Source organism: Manis javanica, chromosome 15 (genome assembly GCF_040802235.1).
Source record: "Manis javanica isolate MJ-LG chromosome 15, MJ_LKY, whole genome shotgun sequence".
Taxonomy (NCBI): Eukaryota; Metazoa; Chordata; class Mammalia; order Pholidota; family Manidae; genus Manis; species Manis javanica.
In genome coordinates, this window is record NC_133170.1 from 29,090,658 (window position 1) to 29,114,785 (window position 24,128).

The 24,128-nt window shown below is 46.5% G+C and overlaps 1 protein-coding gene across 3 annotated transcripts in view; it reads right to left on the reverse strand.

Annotated features, from left to right (window-relative positions):
* TSPAN9 (tetraspanin 9) overlaps window positions 1-23,989 on the reverse strand; it is a 189,964-nt gene extending 165,975 nt beyond the window's left edge. Inside the window, exons 1-2 of one of the 3 annotated variants that reach the window (XM_037009016.2) lie at window positions 23,918-23,989; window positions 19,236-19,302 (exon numbers count right to left, since the gene is read on the reverse strand). The gene's annotated coding sequence lies outside the window, so the exon portion shown is untranslated. The remainder of the gene's footprint in view (window positions 1-19,235; window positions 19,303-23,917) is intronic. The other 2 variants (XM_037009015.2, XM_037009018.2) reach the window with 2 other exon arrangements.
* Window positions 23,990-24,128: the final 139 nt, after the last annotated feature.

Below are 24,128 nucleotides of genomic sequence, written 5' to 3' on the forward strand. Positions count from 1 at the left end.
CCGGGTATCCCCTCACCCATGCGTCCTAGGTGTGGCCCTTGAAGCCACAGGGTACAGCTCAGCCCTCTTCTTCCACACTGAGCCTGCACATGGTGGAAAGCCATTATTGTGCCCTCGCTTCCCAAACACTCCACAAAATAATTCCCAGACAAAATGAACATTCCAAGCCCTTCATCCAGCTCCCGTGTGGTGTGGCTTCCACACCTGCCTTTGGATGAGTTCGGATCTGTCAGGGTCCCAACCAGAATTAACACCCAGCACTGCACATGTAGGGTATGCTCGGCAGGGCACAGAGAGTCTGGCTCCATAGCGAGGGAGGGACTGCTCTTCCTAGCAACGACAGAGCATGGTTAGCTCATGGTTTCCTCCATTTCTTCTCATTTAGTCAATCAGTCAACAAACCTGAGCTGCCTACTATGTGTCAGGCGGCGGGCTAGGTACAAGGGATACTAAGAAAAATACCAGATCATCTTTGTGCTCAGGGAGACAGCCTACTTAGAGAGAGAAACACAAAGCCAGATGAAACTATGGGGAAAAGGGTATGCATCTATGGGGTATCACAGGAGTGCTGCCTGGAGACGCCTGCCCTGGGGGAAAGGAACTGATGCTGGACACGAGCCTCCCGGTGATGCTGGACTCAGATGCACAGCCACAGCACAGAACAGGGGCTGGCTTTACCTCCCCACTTCAACAACTCAAACGCTGGGGAGAAGACATGGCACGACCTGTGATCCCTGGGCAGCAGGTAGCAGATGTGATCCCTGAGAAAAGCGAGACAAAAGAGCAAGTCCAGGGTGGTCCAGCACACTGCCTGTGGGTGGCTTTCGCATGGCAGCACAGGGGAAGGGGTCCGGGTGGAGGCCAGTGTCTCACCAGATTGAGGAGACAGAAAGCGGAGTTCATGGAGCTAGAATTCTTAAGGCAGAGTCCTGGAGAGGAGGGGGCTGCACAGACAGAGTGCTCTGGAGAGGAGGGGGCTGCACAGAGTGCTCTGGAGATCCACAAAGGAGTCCCCTTGGGTCCCAGGCTGACCCACACATGTGGGGGAAGGACGAATACAAAGCAATGGGCCAAACAATTTCTGGCCCTTTGTGGAACGCACACAGGGCCAGAAAGAGGTCACATTTCCACCTGCAAGAGCAGAGACCTCCTAATACACAGGGCACTCACTGGGTAGAGTCCTCAGAAGGTGGCACCTTAGTAGTGAAGCTAAATTAGCCCTAGACTAAAGGCTGCTCCAGACCCAGCCTAACAAAGTTTAAAAGCAAGCCTCAAACATATTAAACTGATCCCAAGCAAGTTAAATGCAGGCCAGAATAAAGTCCAATACTTTTCTTAAGAAATATAACAAAATCCAGCAACATTAAATTTACAATGCCTGGCATCTGATCAAAAATAAGCAGGCATTCAAAGAAGCAGAAAAATATGACCCATAACCAGGTGAAAAGTCAATAAAACAGCCCCCAAAATGACAGAGATGCTGAAAGTTGTAGACAAGGATGAAAGAACAGCCATCGTAAGTATGTTTCATATGCTCAAGAACGTGGAGGAAAACATGCATATAAGACAAATGAAAGATCTAAAAAAGACAAATGGAACTCCTAGAGATGAAAAATACAATATCTGAAATGAAAAGTACATTAGATGGAACTAGTTAGCATCAGATTAGATACTGCAGAAGAAAAGGTCATTGTACTTGAAGACATAAAAGGAACTATCTAAAATGAAGCACAGAAAGAAAAAAGAAATGAAAACTTAACAGAGCATCAGCAACCCATAGGACAATATCAAACAGTCTAATATACATGTGACTGGAGTTCTAGAAAGAGCAGCCAGAGAAGGGCTATCAGAAAAATACTTGAAGAAATACTAGCTGAACAAACTTTCAAAGTTGCTACATACATGCAGATCAGAGAAAAAACACTGCGGGATAGGAGCGGCATTTCAAAGAAGGTAGACCACCCCAAGGACAAAGAGAAGTGAGAACCTCCTCAGTGGATAGGGAGGGGAGCTCCAGATAACTTGACATTGCAGAAACAGAAGGGACAAGGTGGCTCTAAGCAGGAGCTATGAGCTGAGAGGCACAGGTGTGCCTCGCTCAGTTGCGTGAACCTCATCTTGTCCTGGACTAGGGCAACTGATTTTTTTTACCATGACGTCAGACTTTGCAGGTTTCTTGAGCAGGAGGATCCACAGAACACAAAAAAGGTGTGTTGTAACATCTGAGCCCTCAGCGTGTCCCACCATGGGATAATCGAGCTGAGGTGTCCACCTTCAGACCCTCTTGGAACAAAGAGCAGAGGTAACAGAAACACTTTACCCATCTGAAGGTTCTTCCTCCCTTCAACCCCTGGAATGAGATTAACCCTTAAGCCAAGAGGGACCTCACTTCACAGATGAAAAACACTAAGGCCCAGAGCAGTGACTTGACCGTTCCAGGGCCATTAGGTGTCCGGAGTCCCAGCAGACTGCTCTGCCCGCCGACCCAGTCTGCCTGTTAGGGCCCCATCTGCTCCTCGGGGTTTTGGGACTGTTCGGGATATTAGTGGGTATGTGACCATCCACACATGCTCATCTCTACATGTCCCCTCTAGCTCCTCCTGGGCAATGACAGATTGCTGATGTCACTGAGCTCCTGATTTCCCATAGGGTAGGTGTCTCCATGTGCACTGATCGAAATGATTCTGGGCCTGATGCTGGGGAAGGGAGGAAGAGAAAAGCCTCCTTAGGGTCCAAGGCCAGAGCTGTCCTGAGCCTACCTAGGTCTGAGACAGAAACAGAAAGTGGGAGTCGGAGAGATCCAGAGAAACACCAGCCAGTGGGAGTTACCAGGAGACCCCCCAAGAGGCAAGGCTGGCTCGGGGGAGGGACATTCCTCTGGCCTCCAGCTCCTGCTCCCTTATCAGATTGGCCCTGAGCCATGCACTGTGCTTGCCCCTGCTCCTGCCCAGGAAGAGGAAGTCGTCTTGAGCTCTGGGCCCTCCCCTCCCCAAACCAGCACCCTCCCTCAGCTGCTCATCATTGTGCACTCTGGGTTGGGCAACAGCTCTTTCCAGGGGTTAAGAATGAGCAAATTCTTGTGCTATTCCTGGAGCCTTGATTTTTACCATCCTTCCATTCTGGTCAATTCTGAGAGGCAAGCGGCCGGGAATGCCAGAGCGATCTGAGCTGGGCCCACCAAACCCAAAATAACCCAACACATGCCCCTCTCAAGTCCTCATGGATAAGGGCATTTGGGATGCATGTTTTCCTACAAAGCTGCCCCAGGTCCTACAAGGTCACCCCACACACAGGGCACTAGGAACTCTGAGGCACCCCTGGGTGAGCTGAGGAAGGTGGGAGCAGGCATGGGGAGGAGGCAGGAGAGACAGAATACAGGGCTGGGACCTAGAGAGCCTGGCTCAAGCCTCGTGAGCTGGAGACCCTGGGGAAACCCGCCTCAGTTTCCTCAGCTGGGAAACCTCCCGCAGTGGCCTCCTCTTCCCCTCACCTTCCTTCACCTCCCTGAGGAAGGCAGAGAAAGCCTCCCTCCCGGAGCTGTAGACCCTTTAAAGACAAGCATCCGGCCTCCTCCCCAGAGACATTCCAAACCCCTGTGATTATGAAGATGGATGGTTTTAAATCAAGCAAGTGCTCTAAGTGTTCAGAAAAATGGGCTAGACTAGGGACACATTCCTTTTATATCACAAATGCAGTATTCATTCATTCAAAAAATATTTGAGTGCCAGCAGGTGCTAGACAATGAGAAAACAGACAGAGCACCAGTGGAGAGGAAATCAAGGCCACTGCACTCCACGAAGAATCGAGACAGAGACCGAGGCAAGCCCTTAGCAGCGTCCTTGCCCATCAGACAGCGCCCACGGAGGCTGCAGAAGTCCTGCATCTCTAAGGGAGTTCTCTGGCAGCAGCAAGGCCTCTTGGAATCCCAGAGTGAGGGACAGTGGGGTGCCTGTAAGGTCTCAGGAGCACCAGGGTCTCTGGAGGCCAGCCCCCCACCCCCCTGGGTTTGGGATGTGCAGCACCCAATGCTTTAGTTCCTGATATGACAAAGAATGTGTTAAAGACACTTGACTTAAAAGAGTAACCACCGCAAAATGGGTATTGCCTTCCTGGGTGTTCCTGTAAAGCTGCACCATCCTTCCCAGGAAAGCCTGTGAGGACCTTCTGGCAGTAACAGGTGAGTGCGGGTGGCGGCACCCTGCCGTCTGCAGCGCCTTCCACCCTACCTTTACCATACAGTCAGGGTGGGGCTCGTGCTCCCTCACCCCAGCCCCCAAAGACCACCAAGTCCCGCCACCAGAGCCAGCTGCAATGATGGCCAGGAAACCGGGCTGCCAGCCTGCCCCACAAGCCAAGGACTCTTCTGCAGCTTCCCCTCTTGGCATGCATGGGTCCTACTCCCAGTATTAGCACCCCAAAGGCCAGCAGCCCCAAAAGTACTCCCAGAAGAGAAAATGTATCTGACTCAGGTCCCCCAATCCAGGACTCCACTCAAGAGAAACGTCAAACTAAGAGGGAGGGAACCACCTTGCCTGATCCTGTCCAGACTGCAGCGTCCAGGCCAAGAGCAGACTCAAAACACGTACCCGTTCACCCAGCCCTAGGCACAGTGGCAGTGAGGTGTGGCCACCCATCTAACTTCCCCACCAGCCAGCAGAGTGTGGCCCCTCCATGGACACGCACATACCAGAGATGCAGCTGCTGCCGCTGTCTTGAAGAACAGTCCCCACAGCCTGAGGCATGGTCCCCTGAGCATCCTCCGGGGAGGCCCGTCCTTATCCCACTGGGACACCTAAACTTGTTAAACAACCAAATCAGTGGGACAAGCAGGAAGGAAGGTGGGTGATAAAACAGGGAACATTATTTTTATTCCAAATATGGCAGTGGGACTTCAGCTATGCAAGACAAGCATCTCATCTGGGTCTCAGCTAGAAGGCTCTGGCTGCATGGATGCAATTTCATCCCTGCCTACTTGGCCTTCAGAGCCCAGTCCTGGGAGCCAGGGATGCTGAAGGCCTGAGCCCTGGAGGAAATGGGAAAACTGGACAAAACAGTGGACAAAACAGAGAAGACAGTTGGTAGCCAAGAACTGAAAGGATTGGGGACTCACCTAACCTAACATCAGCTGAAGCTCTCATTTTCTTTTTTTTTAAATAATGCACTGCACACTATTTACTCCCTATTCAATTTTCTCTTTTTTAATTGACGTATAATTGAGAAACAACATTATATTACTTTCAGGTGTACAACATAATGATTCCACATTTGTATACATTGCAAAATGATCACATTGTTTACCATGTGTTAACCATACACATTTACAACATTTTTTTCTTGTGATGAGAACTTTTAAGATTTACTTTAACAACTTTCAAATTTGCAATACAACACTATTGACTATAGTCTCAGTGCTATACAATACATCCCCATGACATCTGTATTTTATAAATGGAAGTTTGTACCTCTTGATCCCCTTCACCCATTTTACCAACCGCCAACCCCCTTCCCCTCTAATCCGTTCTCTCTGAGTTTTGTTTATTCATTTATTTCTTAGATTCACATATAGGTGAAATCAAATGGTATTTGTCTTTGTCTGATTTGTTTCACTTAACGTGATCCCCTCTAAGTACATCCATGCTGTCATAAAGATCTCATTCTTTTTTATAGCAAAGTAATATTCCATCGTGTATACATACCACATCTTCTCTATCCATCTACCCACTGATGGGCATTTAAGTCGTTTCCATATCTTGGTTATTGCAAATAATGCTGCAGTGAACATAGTGGCACATATTTCTTTTCAAATTAGTGTTTTTGGTTTGTTTTTTTGATAGCCAGAAATTTAACTGTCAATAATATAATATTTCCATTTTTAATTTTGGGGGGAACTTCCATACTGTTTTCCATAGTGGCTGTACCAGTTTACATCCCCGCCAATGCTGCACAAATGTTGCATTTTCTCCATGTCCTCACCAGCACTTGTTATTTATTGTCTTTTTGATAAGAGCCATTCTGACAGGTATGAAGTGGTATCACATTGTGGTTTTTGATTTTTATTTCCTGATGATTAGTGATGTTGAGCATCTTTTCATGTGTCTATTGGCTATCTGTATGTATTCTTTAAGTAAATGTCTACTGAAATCCTCTTCCCATTTTTTAATCAGATTATTGTTTTGCTATTGAGTTGTATGAGAGTTTTATATATTTTGGATGTTAACCCATTATCACATATGTGATTTGCACATATCTTCTCCCATACAGTAAGTTGTCTTTTTATTTTGATGGTGGTTTCCCTCACTGTGCAGAAGCTTTTTAGTTTAATGTAGTATCACTTGTTTATTTTTGCTTTTGTTGCTGTTATTTCTAGAGTCAAATCCAAAAAGATACCACTAACACCAGTGTCAAGGTGCTTACCACCTATGTTTTCATCTCGAAGTTTTATGGTTTCTGGTTTTATATTGAACACTTTGATCCATTTGAGTTAATTTTTGTGTATGGTGTAAGACAGTGAGCCAGTTTTGTTCTCTTCCATGTGGCTATGCAGTTTTGCAAACATTATTTGCTGGAGAGACTGTCCTCTCCCTAGTGTATATTTTTGGCTCCTTTGTCATAAATTAATTGACTACATATGCATGGATTTATTTCTGGGCTCTCAAGTCAGTTCCATTGACCTATTTGTCTATATTTATGCCAATACCATACTATTTTGATTGTTACAGCTTTGCAGCATAGTTTGAAATCAGGAAGCATGATGCCTCCCACTTCATTGTTCTTTCTCAGGACTGCTTTGGCAGTTCAGGATCTTTTGTGGTTCCATATTAATTTTAGGATTGTTTGTTCTATTTCTGTGAAAAAAGCCATTGAAATGTTGATAGAAATTGCACTGAATCTGTGGTTGCTTTGGATTATATGGTCACTTTAACAATATTAATTCTTCCAACCCATGAGCACAGAATATCCTTCTATTTATTTTGTCTTCAGATTATTTCATCCATGTCTTACAGTTTTCAGTGTACAGGTCTTTCACATCCTCAGTTAAATGAGATTTGTAGGTATCTTTTTTTTTTTTTGATGGAACTGTAAAGGGATTGTTTTCTTAATTTATCTTCCTATGAATTCATTGTTAGCACATAAAAATGCAACAGATCTTTGTATATTGATTTTGTACTCTGCAACTTTACTGAATTCATTTACTAGTTCTAACACTTTTTTGGTGGTCCTTAGATTTTTCTATAAAACCATGTCTTCTCCAAATAGTGATAGTTTTACTTCTTCCATTTCAATTTGGATGCCTTTTATTTCTTTTTCCTGCCTAACTGCTCTGGGTAGGACCTCAAATACTATGTTGAGTAAAAGTGATGAGAGTGGGCATCCTTGTCTTGTTCCTGAGCTTAAAAGAAAAGCTACCAGATTTTTACTATTGAGTAGGATGCTAACTATGGGCTTGTCATATATGGCCTTTTATTATGTTGAGGTATATTCCTTCTATACCCAATTTGTTCAGGTTTTATCATGAAAGGATACTGAATCTTGTTAAATGCTTTTTCTGTGTCTACTGAGATGATATGATTTTTATCCTTCATTTTGTTAATGCTGTGTATCATGTTAATTTGAAGATTTTGAACCATCCTTGCATTCCTGGAATAAAACCCACCTGATCATGGTGTATGATGCCAGTAATACTGTTGAATTCATTTTGCTAATATTTCTTTGAGGATTTTTGTATCTATGTCCATTGGAGATATTGGCCAGTACTTCTCTTTTCTTTTCTTTTCTTTTTTTTCTTTTTTTGTGGTGTCTTTGTCTGGTTTTGCTATAAGGGTAATGCTGATCTTGTAAAATGAGTTTGGAAGGGTTCTCTCCTCTTCAATACGTTGGAAGAATTTTAGAAGGATAAGTATTAAATCTTCTTTGCCGTTTGGTAGAATTCACCAGTGAAACCATTTCATTCTGGACTTTGTTTGTTGGGAGATTTATGATTACTGATTTACTCTCTTTACAAGGAATCAGTCTATTCAGATTTTCTATTTCTTCATGATTCAGTCTTGGAAGATTGTATATTCCTAGGAATTTATCAATTTCTTCTAGGCTGTCCAGTTGGCATACACTTGTTTGCAGAAGTCTCTTAACGATCCTTTGTATTTCTTTGGTATCAGTTGTACTTCTCTTTCATTTCTGATTTTATTTAAGCTTTTTTCTTGATGAGTCTAGCTAAAGGATGCCAATTTTGTTAATCTTTTCAAAGAACCAACATAGTTTCATTGATCTTCTCTAGTCTTTTTAGTCTCTATTTCACTTATTTCCACTTTTATCTTTATTATTTTCCTTCCTTCTACCAACTTTAGGCTTCTTTTGTTCTCCTTTTACAAATTCCTTTAGGTGTAAAGTTAGTTTGCGATTGTTCTTGTTTTTGAGGTAGGCCTGTGTATCTATAAACTGGCCTTTTAGAATTGCTTTTACTGCATCACATAGATGTTGATATGTTGTATTTCCATTTTTATTTGTCTCATGATATTCTTTTTTACCTTTTTAAAGTTTTTTTATCGACCTATTAGTTGTTTAGTAGCACATTGTTTAAATATTTTTGTTAATATTGTGGTTGGAAAAGATGCTTAACATGATCTGTATTTTCTTAAATTTATTGAGATTTATTTTATGGCCTAACATATGATCTATTCTGGAAAATTTTCCAGTTATACTTGAGAATGTGTATTCTGTTGCTTTTGGATAGGATGTTTTATATATATATATATATATATATATATATATATATATATATATATTTAGTCCATCTGGTCTAATGTCACTTGAGGTCAATATTTACTTAATTTTCTTCCTGGATGGCCTATCCACTGATTCAAGTATGGTACTACTTTTATTGTATTGTCAATTTCTCCCTTTAGGACTGTTAGTATTTGCTCTGTGCATTTATATTGAGTGCATATATACTTATAAATGTTATAACTTCTTGCTGGATTGACCCCCTTATTATTATGCAATGCCCATCTTTGTCTGTTATTATAGTCTTTTTTTTAAAGTCTACTTTGTCTATCAGTATAGCTACCCCAGCTTTCTTTTGGTTCCATTTGCATGAAACATCCTTTTCCATCCTTCACTTTCAGTCTGTTTAAAGTAATTACTGATAGATACATAGCTATTGTCATTTTGTTCATTATTTTCTGTTTTTGTAGTTCCCTTTGTTCCCTCCCTTGTGGTTTGAGGACTTTCTTTAGTGTTATCATTATCTTTTGTTTATCAGCTACAGGTTTTTGCTTTGTGGTTACCATGAGTTGACAGCAGGTTAAATCTGAATGTGTTCTTCAACTCAACATTTTTACTTCCCCCTACATTTTATTTTTATTTTTGTGTGTATATCTTTAACTGATTATTATAGCTATTTTTACAACTTTTGACTTTAACCTTCATACCAGCTTTATAAATGATTAATCCACTACCTTTACTATTTATTTACCTTGACAGGAAGGTTTTTACTTTCATATTCTTTCTTATTACTAATTAATGCCTTTTCTTTTCAGCTTAAAGAAGTTCTTTTAGCATTTCTTGTATGGCCAGTTTAGTGGTGGTGAACTTCTTTAGCTTTTGTTTGTCTGAAAGGCTCTTTACCTCCCCTTCAATAATAAATAATAACCTTCCAGAGTGGAGTATTCTTGGTTGGAGGGTTTTTTTTTTTTCCCTTCAGCAATTTGAACATATCATGATTCTCCCTTCTAGCCCATAAAGTTTCTGCTGAGACATCTGCCTATAATCTTATGGGGGTTCCCTTGTATGTAACAAGTTGTTTTTCTCTTGCTGTTTTTAAGATTATCTCTTTCCTTAACATTTGACATTTTAATTATAATGTATTTTGGTGTGAGTCTCTTTTGGTTCATCTTGTTTGGTACTCTCTAGGACTACTGGATCCAGAGGTCCATTTCCTTTGTCAGGTCAGGGAGGTTTTCAGTAGTCATTTCTTCATAATTTTTCTCTCCCTTTCTCTCTCTCTCTCTCCCTCTGAGACCCCTATAATGTGGATGTTATTCTGTTTCATAGGTCCCTTAAGATATCTTCACTTTTTCAAATTCTTTTTCCTTTTTGCTGCCCTTTGAGTCAGTTCCACTGCCCTCTCTTCCAGCTCACTGACTCTGCATTCTGCTTTATCTAGTCTGCTATTAAACACTGCCTGTATCTGTGGCATCTTGCTGTACTGATGGGCAGTGACTGCAGTGGAGTATGGGTGGGGACTTGATAACATGGGTAAATGTAGTAACCACACATTGCTTTTTCATGTGAAACCTTCATAAGAGTGTATATCAATAATACCTTAATAAAAAATTTTAAAAAAACAAAAAACACCACCTGTATATCTTTGAATTTGGTTATTGTATTAGTCTGTTCTCTGACTTCCATTTGGTAATTTCTTATATTTTCTATCTCTATGTTGAAGTTATCACTGTGTTCATACATCTTTCTCCTGAGTTCATGAGCATCTCTATGACCATTACTTTGAACTCTTTATCAGTTAAGTTATTTATCTCTATCTCATCAAATTGTTTTCCTGGAGCTTTCCTTTCATTCAAACATATTCCACTGTCTCTTCATTTTCCCTGGGTCTTTGTGTTTGTTTCTATGTATTAGGTGAAATGATTATGTCGCCCAGTCTTGCAGGAGTGGTCCTGTGTAGGAGATGAACCTTATTGTACACCATGCCCTAGTTCATTCATCTCTTGAGATTCTGTGATTGTCTAAGAAGCTTGATTTTTTTCTTGGTAGTTTCCAGTTATTGAGGGTGTGACAAAACCTGTCAGTGTTCCAGAGGGAATGATCTCAATTAGCCTCTAATTTCAGGCTGACTGGAAACCAGACCCTCAGGCAGCACTTTGTGAAAGTACACAAATATACACAGTCCTAAGAAATGACAATCATAGATCCTGCTGCCTCTAAACAAAGCCACCTTGATGTGTCCCCTTAGTAAGAATTGCAAAATTTGGACCTCCAGATTATAGTATGAGCTCTTCTTTTGGAGGACCTGGTGAGCTGTAGTGAGGCCAAGTGAGAGCTCAAAGATGGTACCCCCTGGCCTAAATTCCCTGAGGGCACTTCCATGGCCTCCAGCTACATGGTAAACCTGAAGCCTGCTCCTCAGGCTGAAGCTCTAGGCCAATTAGATATGCCTTTTTCATAAACAGATTGGGTCGGGGCTATTTCAGTGTGCTGTGAATGCAGTACCCTGGGGGGGGGTGGCTTGCCAAGAACTGTCTCTCCAATTGTTTCAGACCTTCGGAGCCCAGAAACACAATCCTGCCTTAGCACTGGAACCAGGAGTTCAGGGGCATCTACTATGTGGGCTGTGGTGCACCAGCCAGTTTTGGAGCTGGCTGGAACAGCACACTGGAGAAGGGCATGTTCACTGGCACTAGCAGGTTAGAGGGAGAGTGATAAAAATGGCATCCACCAGCACTGGTACTAGCAGGGTGGAGGGGGATGCCAAAAATGGTGCTCACAAGTCTCCATTCCTAGAGAAAGTCCCAACAGGACCCTACCCTTGGCAAATGCTTTAAGAATAACAAGTGAATCTCCTTCACTTATGGCCTTGGCACTTCTCAAACTACTGCTTCTGTGCTGAGTCCTGGGCAAGTGGGTCTCCACCATGAGTACTTTAAGAGTAGAGTCTCCGTCCCCTACAGCCCTGTGGCTTTCCTGGACATATGCTATGTTGGTCTTCAAAACCAGACATTTTGGGGGCTCATCTCTCCAGTACATGTGCCTGACACATGACACAAAACCTTGGCTTCTCAGGGAAGAGTCCCATATTTGTGCGATCCCTCCCAGTTATGGATCACGGTGCTGGGGGTACGGTTTTGGCAAGACTGTGTCTCTCCCTCTCCTACCCATCTCAATGTGGCCTTTTTATCCTTAGTTGTGGAGGAGCTTGTTCCAGTTTTCAGGTCTTTTTCAGAGGGAACTGTTCCATATGCAGCTATAGATTTGGTGTGTCCATGGGAGGAGGTGATTCAGGATCTTCCTACACCACCATCTTGACTGGAAGCTCTCTTGTCACACGGAGCACCTGGGCCAAAAGATGCCTCAGACCCTTAAAGAATCCAAGTGTTAATAAGTATTTGTTGAGGAGTTGGTATTATGACTCCTAAGCATGCTGCAGTGTGAGTCCATCCTCACAGCCAAGAACCAGAAATGGGGGTGGGGGTATGGGCAGAGAAGCCAGCAATCGGAGAGGGGCCTCATGGGTCCCTGCTTATGGGGAATTTACTTACCATATGCCTTAAGTAGCAAACTCAGTTGGAGCAGGTTGAAGACCTCCACCCAGTTTTTCCAATTCCTTGGCCATGAGGAATTGCTGAGGTTTCTTCTCTTCTTTGTAATGCCAAGTTTCTCAAAGAAATCTTCTCTGCATGTTTTCCTCAACACTAAGCCCTCACACACATCAAGCCCCGTAAGCTGATCAGAAAGCAATGACAGCACGACGCTGGCGCCCACATCACCGGACGCATCAGGGTGGCCCCCAAGTGTAGTGTGGCTGCTGGCTCCCTCCCACCCCGCAGACATCACTGAGTCCTTGCTGAGCTGAGTCAGTTCTACCACAGCACAGGTGAAAAGAAGAATGGCCAAGAGGCTGAGCTGTGCAGTACTGACTGCATAGTTTCACAGGGAACCTTTCAGCCACAAAATATTTCTTTTTTTTTTGCTGAGGGAGTAGGAAGAAAACCAAACACCAAGGGGTGTTCAAATGCAAAAGCTCATTCAGCCTTTGTTCTTATTTGATAAATGCACAAACCATGCAGATGACAGGCAAAAGAACACTGTTGCCTGAGGAAGGGGTATTTTATCAAGTGCAGCCTGAGAGCTCCATAGAAAGCTGAGTCTGATGAATGATTTGCACTGGGGAGGCCATCTCGACCAGCAGCCCCACTGCAGCAACCTCTAAACCAGGTCTGGGGAGCCATCGGTGACCCAGGGCTGGCTCGGCCTGTTTCCTTCTGCCTCCTCCTCCGTGTTCTTCTGCCTGCCTGCCAATTGTGACATTTCACAGGTAAGAAGAGCTTCCAAGGTACATGATAAGAAGAGAAAACTATAAAAACAAATACACGGTGGGAGGTCAAAATATTAAGCCCACTGTGAGTTGCTCAAGAAGGAGATGTGAAGTCTGTGAATCATACAAACCTGATTCTTCTTATTTCTCTTCTTATTTCACACCTAAAGCTATGAGGGAATGGCCAGAAAGCCTGAACCACAGTAGGTGCAGTATTGCTGGGCGAATAACTAAATGAATTCCCAGCAGAGACCTGGATCTGGAGTGACCAGCTGGCTTTCTTAAAGACCTGTCACTCACTGACTCACATTCTTGGGAGATGCCATAAAAATTAGCAGGGGTACTGAGCAGCCAGACTCTTGGAAGCTTCCAGAAGGCAGGAGGGCTCTGCTCTACTTCCATGGCTCTGGGGCTCTAGCAGGAGAAGCTGTCTACTTCAAAGCACAGATTCTAGATTATCCACAAGCAGCTGCCAGCATCAATGCTGCACACACACAGAATCCCCCTCCAAAAACACCTTTAGCCCACCAGGGATATTAAGGGTCCTGCCCCTGACAATTTCCCTTGTTGACCTATCTGGGGCAGAGTGGACTGGATGAAGAAGCCTGTGTTGTCTTCCAAACTCTGCAAGGTCTATTCCCAAAAATGTCTAGTTCACCTCCTTCAGGGCCCACAAAGGGACTGTACATCCATGTCTGCCTTCCCTCAACACACATGCCTTTGATGTGACTTTGCTACAGTTCCAACTAGTCCTGTGACTGGCTTTGAACAAGCAACAAGTAGTTGTTACATTGTGAGATGTCAGAGTTTAGATCTCAAGAGGTCTTGGACATTCCGTTTTCAGCTAACAGGCTAGTTTCCCTGGGAATTAGAATCGCATGGGAGAAGAGAGGCACCGCTGCGTGCCAGCACTGATCAACAAACACATGAGGGGGGCCCTTGCACCTCTAGGCCCTGCAGAGCCACCGGGTGCCTGCCGCTGTGTTACTAAGCTCAGAAATGAGACCAGCTGAGCCTGGCCCACAAACCCACACAATTGTGACCAAGTAATATGGCTGTGGCATTAATCTACTAAATTTTGGTATGGTTTGTTATACAGCAATAAATTGTACCAAACTCTCCCAGCGAGTCTATGCAGCTTTCAGAAGAAGGAGGCCATGTGATGACACTGATATGCAAAGATGGCTAAAGAAGTTGCCAAACAGTAAGTATAAAAATTTTCTATTTATGGAAATTGATAAGATAATAGGTGGACAGCTGGATGCTAGTCTACCATAGAAATACCCAGAATGAATATAAACCAAAGGATTAACAGTGGTTATCTCTGAACGGCAGGATTTATAGATTTTCCTTTTATACAATTCATGTAATGTTCAAATATTATAATGAATATGTGTTATTTTTGCAACAGAAAAGTACTTTTAAAAAAATTCACCTTGAATACTGCTACAAACTAATTTTTCCTAAAACAACCCTTTTTATGGTGTCATTACCTTGTTCAGAGACCAACACAGGCTCCCCACAGCCAGCCCCCTAGAATATGAGTGTCCCCCAGGTGGTATTCAAAGTGCCCCACAGCAAAGAGCCCACCCTCTCTTGCCAGCTATGCTCTGCCTCCCCCATCCTCAGCTCCAGTCTACCTGCCTGGACCACACCCATCTCCACACCACCGCCAAGCTTCCCATTGACCACTGCTAGCACCTCCGCCTCTTTAAATCCCACCCTTCCCTCAAGGCCTAGCCCCATCTCCCCTCCCCAGGGTTGCTCTTCAGATCCTCAGAGAAAGATCCACCCAGCCTGGCCCATAACTGCACAGTGTCTTGCATTATTCTCCTTGCACTGCAGGGACTGACTGCCCCTCAAAGGGGACCTTCTCAGACACAGGCCAACTCCAACTTCTCTAACAGTGGGAGAGGGACAGGGCCCAGACGGGTACTTCCAAGCCACTTCCCCATTGGCTGCCCCAGCCTGGAGCTCCCCCCAGCCCCGCCCATCTCCCAGACACAGGTGGGAGCCAATTTGCCACAGCTGCTGCTAATGTAGAGTGACTCATGCCTTCAGGGACTCATGCCTAAGGACCCCTCTCCCCACCCTCCCAGCCCCACATGCTACACACAGAGCCCAGCACCAGCCTCAGACCTAACTGCCTTCCTGGGGGCCCAGTGGCTCTTCCTCACTCAGGTCTCTGCCACTGGCATGTCCAGTTTTTAAACAAAGCTGTTTAGAATCTCCGAGGATTAAGACAAGTGGAAAGCTGCAAGCCCAGACCTCTACTTCACTTTCTCTGAAACAAGTCACTCTGCATGTTCCCACACCCAGAATCACACCCCCATTCAAACCCAGCCAGTCACCCTGCCTCTCCAAGCCCTTCCCTCTACAGGGCTGGGCCCAAGTGGGCCTGGGGACATGCTCAGGCAGGATCTGCTCCCTCTGTCCTGGGCACCACCACTCCCAGGGCCCGCTGGAGCGTGTCAGGTTCCTAAGCCTCAGTTTCCACACTGCAGCAGGTGGCCAGGTTAGAGGGGTTAGACAGGGCTGCCAGGGACTGTGTTCAAGCTTTACACTTCCCTCTGAGGTGAATATTCACATCTCAGGTGTATAGTGACCTACTGAAAGGGCTCAGGTGGGCCAGAACAATGCCAGAGAATTCCTTCACCACAAACCCAGGCAGGCACACCCAGCCACACACGCCAGGGCAAACTCACATAGTAACTGACACACACATGGACAAACGTGCGTGGTCCAGCTCTGTAACTCCCTTTACTTGAGCATCTCCCAGAGATCACTTCCCTCCCCTGTCCGCTGTTCTCAGATGCACTCTCCCCGACTCAGAGGCCAACACACTCCCTCACTGGGAGCAGTAGAAGCAGAGATGTGTGTGCTGCAGCAACAGGCGCCCCATGATGGCAGGAGGTTGTGAGCACAGGTACACATACGGCCAAGGCTGCTGCCCACCAGACTGTAGAAGACTGTCCCAGGCAGACAGATGTTTTCAGGATTTACAATGACACATAAACTTCAATTTTCCTTTTTAACCTAAGGAAGGGCAATTTTTCAAATTTGCACACAGGTGCTGTCAGGTGCACACTGAGAGCTCACAGAGATCCTGCACCAGAGGTGCAGGTCCCTCAGCCTTCCCGCAGTGACGGCCAAGCCTCCGAAATAAGGGGGGATTCCAGGGATCTGCCGAGGTGCCGGCCTCTTCAGACACCCTGGACGGTTCTCCATCCCCATTCTTTGCTATTCCCTTCACAAGATCAGATACTTTAACAAATGCTGGCCATTCAGGGTAGAAATGGTCACAAGACTCTCAAAAAGTGAGGGAGTATTTAAACTACAATCAATTTCCAGCCACTGTGTAGGGAGTGGGAAGGAAGACAGGGCGGAAGAGGTGTGGTAAACTCAAAAGCACAGACAGCATTCAACAATAGATAGTCAAAAATAATCTCCATTTGGCTGCCGAGTGCCGACCAAAGCATGCACCCTGTGACACCCAAGGCCAGCAGAGGTGCTCCTTCTGGCTCCTCCCAGTTCTCAAAAGACCCAGCCCAGTGCCGGCTGAGTTCTTGATTATGTTTTGGTTCAAGAGGAGGAAAAGATTTAGAAGCTGAGGCATCCAGCACCCCTAATTGCATCAAGCAGGGGCAGGAGGCAGCTGCAATAAAAGTAGCAGCCAAGCTATCAGCACAGGACGGAAATCAGGCAGCAAGACCCTGCCAGGAACCAGACAGGCGACCATCTCTGTAAACAACCTCCACCCCCAGTCCGACTTCCATCAGAAATCAGGGCCTCCAGTTTAATCATTAACTTCATTCTTTCTTCCTCCATCTGCCTCTAGGCCAGAGGCACAGGAAGAGGGAGCTGGGAAGCCCGAGGACTGGAAGCCAAAACCCAGGCATGCCCCCTCGTCTCACTCAGAAACCACCATTATCAGAACTAGAAGGAACCTTGGCAACTGGCCACCCAGACTCCCACTTTGCAGGTGAGGAAACAAGTCTGACAACTTGCTCAAGGTTACATAACCAGTTAGAGGCAGACATAAGAGCCAAGTGAGAGACCCCCACCCGGGGCTGGCCATCATTCCAGAGGCTCAACAGCATGACAAGAAATGGCAAAACCAAAGCCCTCTGAGGCCAAAGTCATAGCAGAGGATAAACCTGCTGTCTGGAAGTCCTCTACCCAGGTCTCCCTCACTTTGGCTTCCACACAACTGATGTGCAGGAGCAGGATGGTCATCTGGCTAGAAATGACTGGTGATGTCAGGGGCTGTCTCCACAGGGCCACACAAGCCTCCTGGGAAGCTCCCCACCAGGTTCCTCCTGGCAGGAGCCCCCAGGAGCAGGCCCCACAGAATCTCTGTGATGGGGCAGGCTGTGCCTGGAGGAGCCAGGATGTGCTGAGCAGCAAGGACTGTCATCCACTTGACCTCAAATCCTTCCCCTGCTGCCACCTGATTTCACCAGTCTCGTTTCCCTCAGCTCAGGTGTGCCTGGCTGCCCAACACAGTTCACTCATAGGCAGTGCCCCAAGTCTCAGAGCAGCGAGAATAAAAGCAGACCCCCTCCCAGGCCCAGGGAGAAGGGAGGAACACCTCAAGTGGAAGCACCCATATTCCTGCTGCAGCTCCAGGGGGGACCCGATGAGAGTTCCCAGAACCTGTGAGAACAGCCACACGTCTGCAGAGCACAGGCCACTAGGGGCTGAAGCTCTGCTCCACCTAGCCCAGCGAGGTCTTCCACAGGCTCTGACCTGCTCTCAGCCTTAGCTGCTGCCACTGTAAAATGAGGAGAAATGACAGCTACTTCACAGGACTCTTGCAAAAATTAAACCCAGGTTTAAATTAAGATTAATATGATTTAAATTAATTCTGGACATAAAGAGTCTGAAACTGTGGCCTATGATGATGCCAAATATGAACACCGGCATCCTAAGCACAATGTGGGAAGCATGGCCAGACAGTAAGAGGTTCAGACCACTCCTGGGATACCAAAAAATCTCTGCTGGAACTCAGAGAGAAGGGAATCCTCGGGCAAGCTGTTTTCAGCCAGAACCATCCTACCCACCCCCACCGCACACTGCTGGGTTCTTGGAAGGTAAGAGATTTACAAATCTCCCGGCAAAAGAAAGACACAGGGTAAAACATAAATCAAAACACAAAAAGGCCCAAGTCCATAAGTAGCACCCCAGGGAACCTGAATCAGCAGCATCCACATGGCTGCCCACATGTCTAAGTAGCTCCTGTCTAGCTCCAGCTCCACAGTGTCCTCAATGCACAAGTGCTGGGAACAAAGGAACTATTAGCAAGACTCCATGAGTCTACAGGAGCAGACACGAGGATCCTTGTGAGGGTCCTGGGAGACGGTGCCACCCAGAGGGCCAGGGGCATTCCTGCAGCAGCCACTATAGAGGAACAGACAGGCAGGAATGGCCAGATTCCCACAGATTCTTTTCTGGCTGGCTAGTAGGAGGTCCCCCACCCTGGCTCCCAAGCCTGTTGGAGGAGCTGGGAAGCAGGAAGTCACTGGCCTCTCCTGCTTCCCTAGGCTTTCTCCACACAATCAGGATAGACCAGAAAGAAATTAACAATACTGTCAGCAGCCAACCAGAAACAGTGGGAAGAGGGTAACTCTCTCCTGGCCCCTAAAGCCCAATTTAAGGACCTTACTAATTGTCTTGTGAATGGGTTTGAGTCCTAGGCAAATTCACTATGGATTCAGTGAGACTGAGGAATGACAATGGAATGTTCTTGGGGTAAAAGGGTTTATACCCAGCTTTATTCTCCCACGGGTAGGTTGAGGACTAGAATCACGTCTACATCCAACAGTCTGCAGGTCCCTAATCCTCCTTCTCTGCCTCACCCAGGGCACTGGGCATAGCTCTTTATATAGTGACTCAGTCAATAATAGTTTATTGCCTATGGGTGTGGAAACAATAGCCTAGCAGGAGACCAGTTACATCATCAAGTAGTTTAGGTTCAGGTGAGGATCCTGGCCATAGGAACTTCCATTTTCCCAACACCAATTCAAAGTCAAGAGCTATACAGAGAGACATCTAGAAAATATCAGCATCCCATTGTATTCTCCCTCCCCAACCCACAGTCAAAGAGCAAGAGAAACTCACTGTAGACACTTTATAACACACAGACATTCAAAGGCCCCACCACGCAATGGACCCGACTGACACTAACCTGTTTTCTTTGAAATTCCTGCAAACACCTTGGCTGCAGACAGATAAGAGAAGATCCCAGGATATTCCTGCAGGAAAATAAAAAACTGGGTAATCACTTCACAGGAGCCACTCTAGGGTGAATTCTGTCCAGCAACAACCATGCTTTGGGGCAGCAGTCTCCCATCTAGAACCCATTCATCCAGCAGATGGAAAAGGCCAGAAAATGGCAAGTTCCAGCTGCTGAGCTGATTCCACGCAGCTGGTGGTGGGAACCTAAAGCACCAGGAACAAGCGAGCCCAAGCCCTGGCCAGCAGGAAGGACAGCTGCGATGGATTAGTGATGCCTGTAGGGGACACTTTCTGTGCCACATACTTGCCATCCCTGGGGGTAGACTCTTGGCATCTGAGGCTTTACCATTTGTCATTTTGACCACTCGTAAGTAACCTGAAATTTCAAGGTATAGGGAAGTGTGTAACTTTACTGAGATGTGAGTTTGATTCACATCCCTACGAGGCTGAGGTAAAGGAACAGACCACATTGTTGCTTTCATCTCTACCACATCCAAAACTTCTCTTGTGGAGCAATAAAACATGGCAGAAAATGACCATCAGGTGAGAGATAAAACCGTTGCAGAAGTTGAAAGGGTAGTTAACTTGGGGTGTGAAGATATGTACAGGAAACATTTGACTCTGCAGATATATGACTCCAGAGAAAGCCAGGCCTGTGTGCAAATACTGCTGTGGATGCACATTTGGGATGCTGGAAGGTTAAATATTCATTTCTTGAGAATGTCAGGGGTGCACAAGCACCTAAGCAGTGAGTACTGGGCTGGGGAAAACAGAGAGGCAGTTAGAATCCACGCCCTGAAGGGCTCACCACATAGCTGGAGACACAACGACACCCACCGCCCCTTCACAAGCACCCAGCTCAGAATCCACTTCAATCCCCTTTGTCCTTTCCTCACCACCTCCATACAATCAATTCACAAATGCTCTTAATCCTACTCCAAAATGCCCCAGGTCCAGCCCCTCCTCTCCATTCCTCACAGCTGTCCAGCCACTCTCCCCACCAGGAGTTTCCCTCTTCGCAGACCCGATTCACCCTCCTCAGGCCCTGCTGCTTCAGCCCCTGCAGTTCCCAGGTCCCCCTCAGTGGACTGCTATCTCCCCAGCACCAGCTCAGTGCCTGCACACAGTGGGCACTCAACTTCTGTTTAATGAATGAGTGAATGAATGAATGAATGAATGTGGATGGATGGATGGATGGATGGATGGATGGATGGATGGATGGATGGATGGATGGATGGATGGATGGATGATGAAATTCTTGGCTGGATATTTGAAGCCACACACACTATGGCCATTGTCTACCTGCCCAGGCTCTTCTCTCTTAGCTTCCTCTAGACAATCCACTCACTGGCCCAACTGAGCTGGTCACACACCCCAACATTCTCTTGGTGCTCATCCTTAGGGTGATCCTTCCCCCACTGTGTTGAACACAAGCTACCCTTCCAAGTTCATGTCAAACACCATGTGCTACAGGAGTTTCACCAGAATCAGGGTGTTATATCTCCCTGTTTGAACACACCTAACACGCTACTCTCATTGGCCACTCACCCTATACCTTGAATTGTCATTTTCTGAACCCCTTTCTTAACCCTTTTCTGAACTAGGGTTCTCAAAGACAAGAACCTTTACCTTTTTTCATTTTTGCATCATCAGAATTTAGCACAAACTCTCCCACGATGACACACACGCTGAGTGTTCGTGCAATTAATTCACTGAAGAATCATCCAGACAGTATATAAAAGCCAGGAGAGAAGATACCATTGGAGTGCCAAGGAAAATGAGGTCTTCTGGTGTGGTTGGCCAGGGAAGGCTCCATGAAGGAGTTCAGACAAGAGCAGGGTTTTGAAAGAGGAGAGGATAGTGGGGAAGAGCACTCCAGGTAAGTGGAACAGTATGGACTAAGGGACAAAGAAGGAATGAGCAAAGCATGCTTGGGAAATTAGTTTGGCTAGAACCGAGGGTTCCCGGAAGAGTAGAGTGAGAAATAAGGCTTAGACAGGCAGGCTGAGGATGGATAGGAAGGATGCTGAGAGCCAGATTAACACACCTGGATTCGATCCATTCCCTCTTAATGGGAAAGACAACCACAGCAGGCCTGGGTGTTACATGATAGAAGAAAGAAAGTCTTGTCCTCTCTTGTTCAAGCATATTAGTCTAGTTTCCTCAGCTAGGTTATAAATAACAGCCTCCCTTTACTGCACACCTGCTGTGTATGAGGCCCTAAGCTACATGCTTCACATACATTATTATCTCATTGCTCCTTCCAACAGCCCTGAGAGCTTGGTATTGTTATGCTCATTTTGCAATCAGGAAGCTAAAGGTAAAAGAGGTGGGAGGCACTTGCCCAAGGTCTCACCCACTCTCACATTCCCTTAGCAATACCACAGTGCTGGACTTACACAGGCATGAGGACCCGCACACCTCCAGCTACCTCAGGCACAGTGGCTTCCCACTCAAGGTGGGCTGCTTCTCACAACTCTCCTTATTAATTCCTCAACAGCAACATTTATTAAGAACATAGTAGGACCTTAATAAAGCACAGAAAGTAGATTGGAGATTGCCAGGGTCTTGACGGAGGGAGAAATGAAGAGCTTTTGAATGGGGTGTACAGTTTCAACTTTGTATGATGAAAAAGTTCTGGAGATCTATTGCACAATAATGTGAATATTCTTAATGCAGAAAAATGGTTAAGATGGTAAATTTCATTTATGTGCCTTTTACACAGTTAAAAATTTTTTGTAATAAAATACACATTAATTAACTGCTTGGCTGCTGACGGCATCTTATACTGATCTGATGCTGGAAGAGACTCTAGAAACATTTTAATCCTCCAAAAGAGAGCTGGAAAGGGGAGGTAACATGCCCAGGGCTGCACAAATAGATGGTGTTAGGACTAAGGCTCAATAGAGAAGAATGGCAGAGACAGCAAGACACAGCATGATAGAAAACACATGGCATGATGGGTCAGCAGCCAGAGATTCAAGTTCTGCTTCTTCCACTTAAGGAGTTCTGTGACCTCCATCATTTATTATCTCCAAACCTCATTTTCGTAACTTATAAGAAGGCAATTAAAAGTAACATCTACTCTACAAGAGTACGTGTGAATCAAATAAAATGATACACAGCAATGTGCAGAGAAAGCACTTGGCCAATTACAAACACTAGCAATTGCTATTAATATTAAATATCTGTTTATAGATTTAAAGGTTAAAATCTGATTAAGTCAGACAAAAAAAAAATTCCATGCCATTCTGATCCACTCTCAGCTGTTCGGGGCCTTGCACATAGCAGGTCTTCAATGAGCGAGTGTAGAACTGAACTGCACTTCAAGGTTTCCACCCCAACCCACAGCCCAGAGGCATGAGCCATGCCAGGAACAGGCAGAGGATAGGCAGCCGGTGTGAATGTCTGCCTCCTTGCCTGCATTCCTTAGCTAAATATAAATGATTTGTCCAGTCCATTGTTTTAAATTATCCATAATACTTCACCTCTCCTCCCCACTGCTTAACGATGAAAGCTGACTGCACATCTTTATAGCAGAATATACATAAAGAACATTCTCTATGCTATTTTTAGTAGAGAGAGGGAAGCTGGCTCGTATACAGGGATCAGAGCAGGAGTCCTCAGTTTTCCCCCCTAGTCCAGGAAAGCTTCCCAGAGGAGGAAATACCTAAGTCACCCCAGAGAAGGAGGCAGCTAAAGTCAGAAGGGCACCCTCACATAATGAGTTTGGTTCTCTGAACCAAAGGGAGGTGAACTGCTGCCTTCTTATCCCCATCTTTGGGATGGGGAAAAAGGTCAACACAGTCCAGGGAATCTCATACTATGCTTCAAACTTCCCTGGATACTACAGGAATTTGGGGAAGAAGCAAAGAGACCAGTATCTTTTTTAAAGAGAGGAGATCCAAGACTCCAGGCCCAAGATACACAAGTACAAATCCTGCCCTCCTACCAAGCAGTTCCGTGTTTGGCCTTTTTTTTTTTAACCACAAGAAAGTTTTCTAAAGTTCCAAACTTGGATGCACAGATGGACTACATCTCAGACCTCGGGGTGTGCCAAAGCCCTGTCACTCTCATTGCCGACCGGCCAGCGGTGTCCAGGGGTTGTCCGAGGGGCTGCAGGCTGTACCCCAGCCTGGCCCAGACCCTGGCTCTCCCTGGGGGCGCTATAAGGGCTACCCCAAGCGGGTCCACTGGGCCGCAGAAGCCCTTGACAGCTCTGGGGCTCTCCCTTTCTGCTTCGTCCAACAGACCTCCCATGCCTCCGCCTGGGAGTCTGCGGTCCACTGTCCCGCGGCCCCACACCCAAGGAGCTTCCTCCAGGCCTCTCCCCTTCAGACCCCTGGCGGACCGCTCCTCGCTCCGTTACAGGGCCGGCACACACCTTCCCCTTCTTGGGTCGCTTCCCGCCACCTCAGGGCGCCCACAGCATCCCTCCCTCGTCTCGCCCCACTGCCAGCCTCGCGACACCCTCCCCGGGCTGTCCCGAGCGCTCCCCCCAAAAAAGGGGCCGGGTAGGGGGCTTGCCGAGCCAGCCCACCACCGGCCCGCGCCCCACGACCTCGCACGCTCGGCGCCCCGGCTCTCCACGCGCGGCCTGGGGCCTGGGGCCTGCCGCCCCGCCGCACTCACCGCGCTCGGAGGAATGTGGGGACCAGGCGCGCTCCCGCTCCCGCTCCCGCACCGCGACCGACAGCGGAAACAGGGGGCGGGGCCTGTCCGTGAATGGCGAGGCCGCGGGGCGGGGCCGGGGCCCGGCGGAGCGCGCGGGGCGGGGCCAAAGGGCCGCAGGAGCGCTCCGGGTCCACGCCGGGCTGGGCGTGGCAGGGGCGGGGCCGGTAGG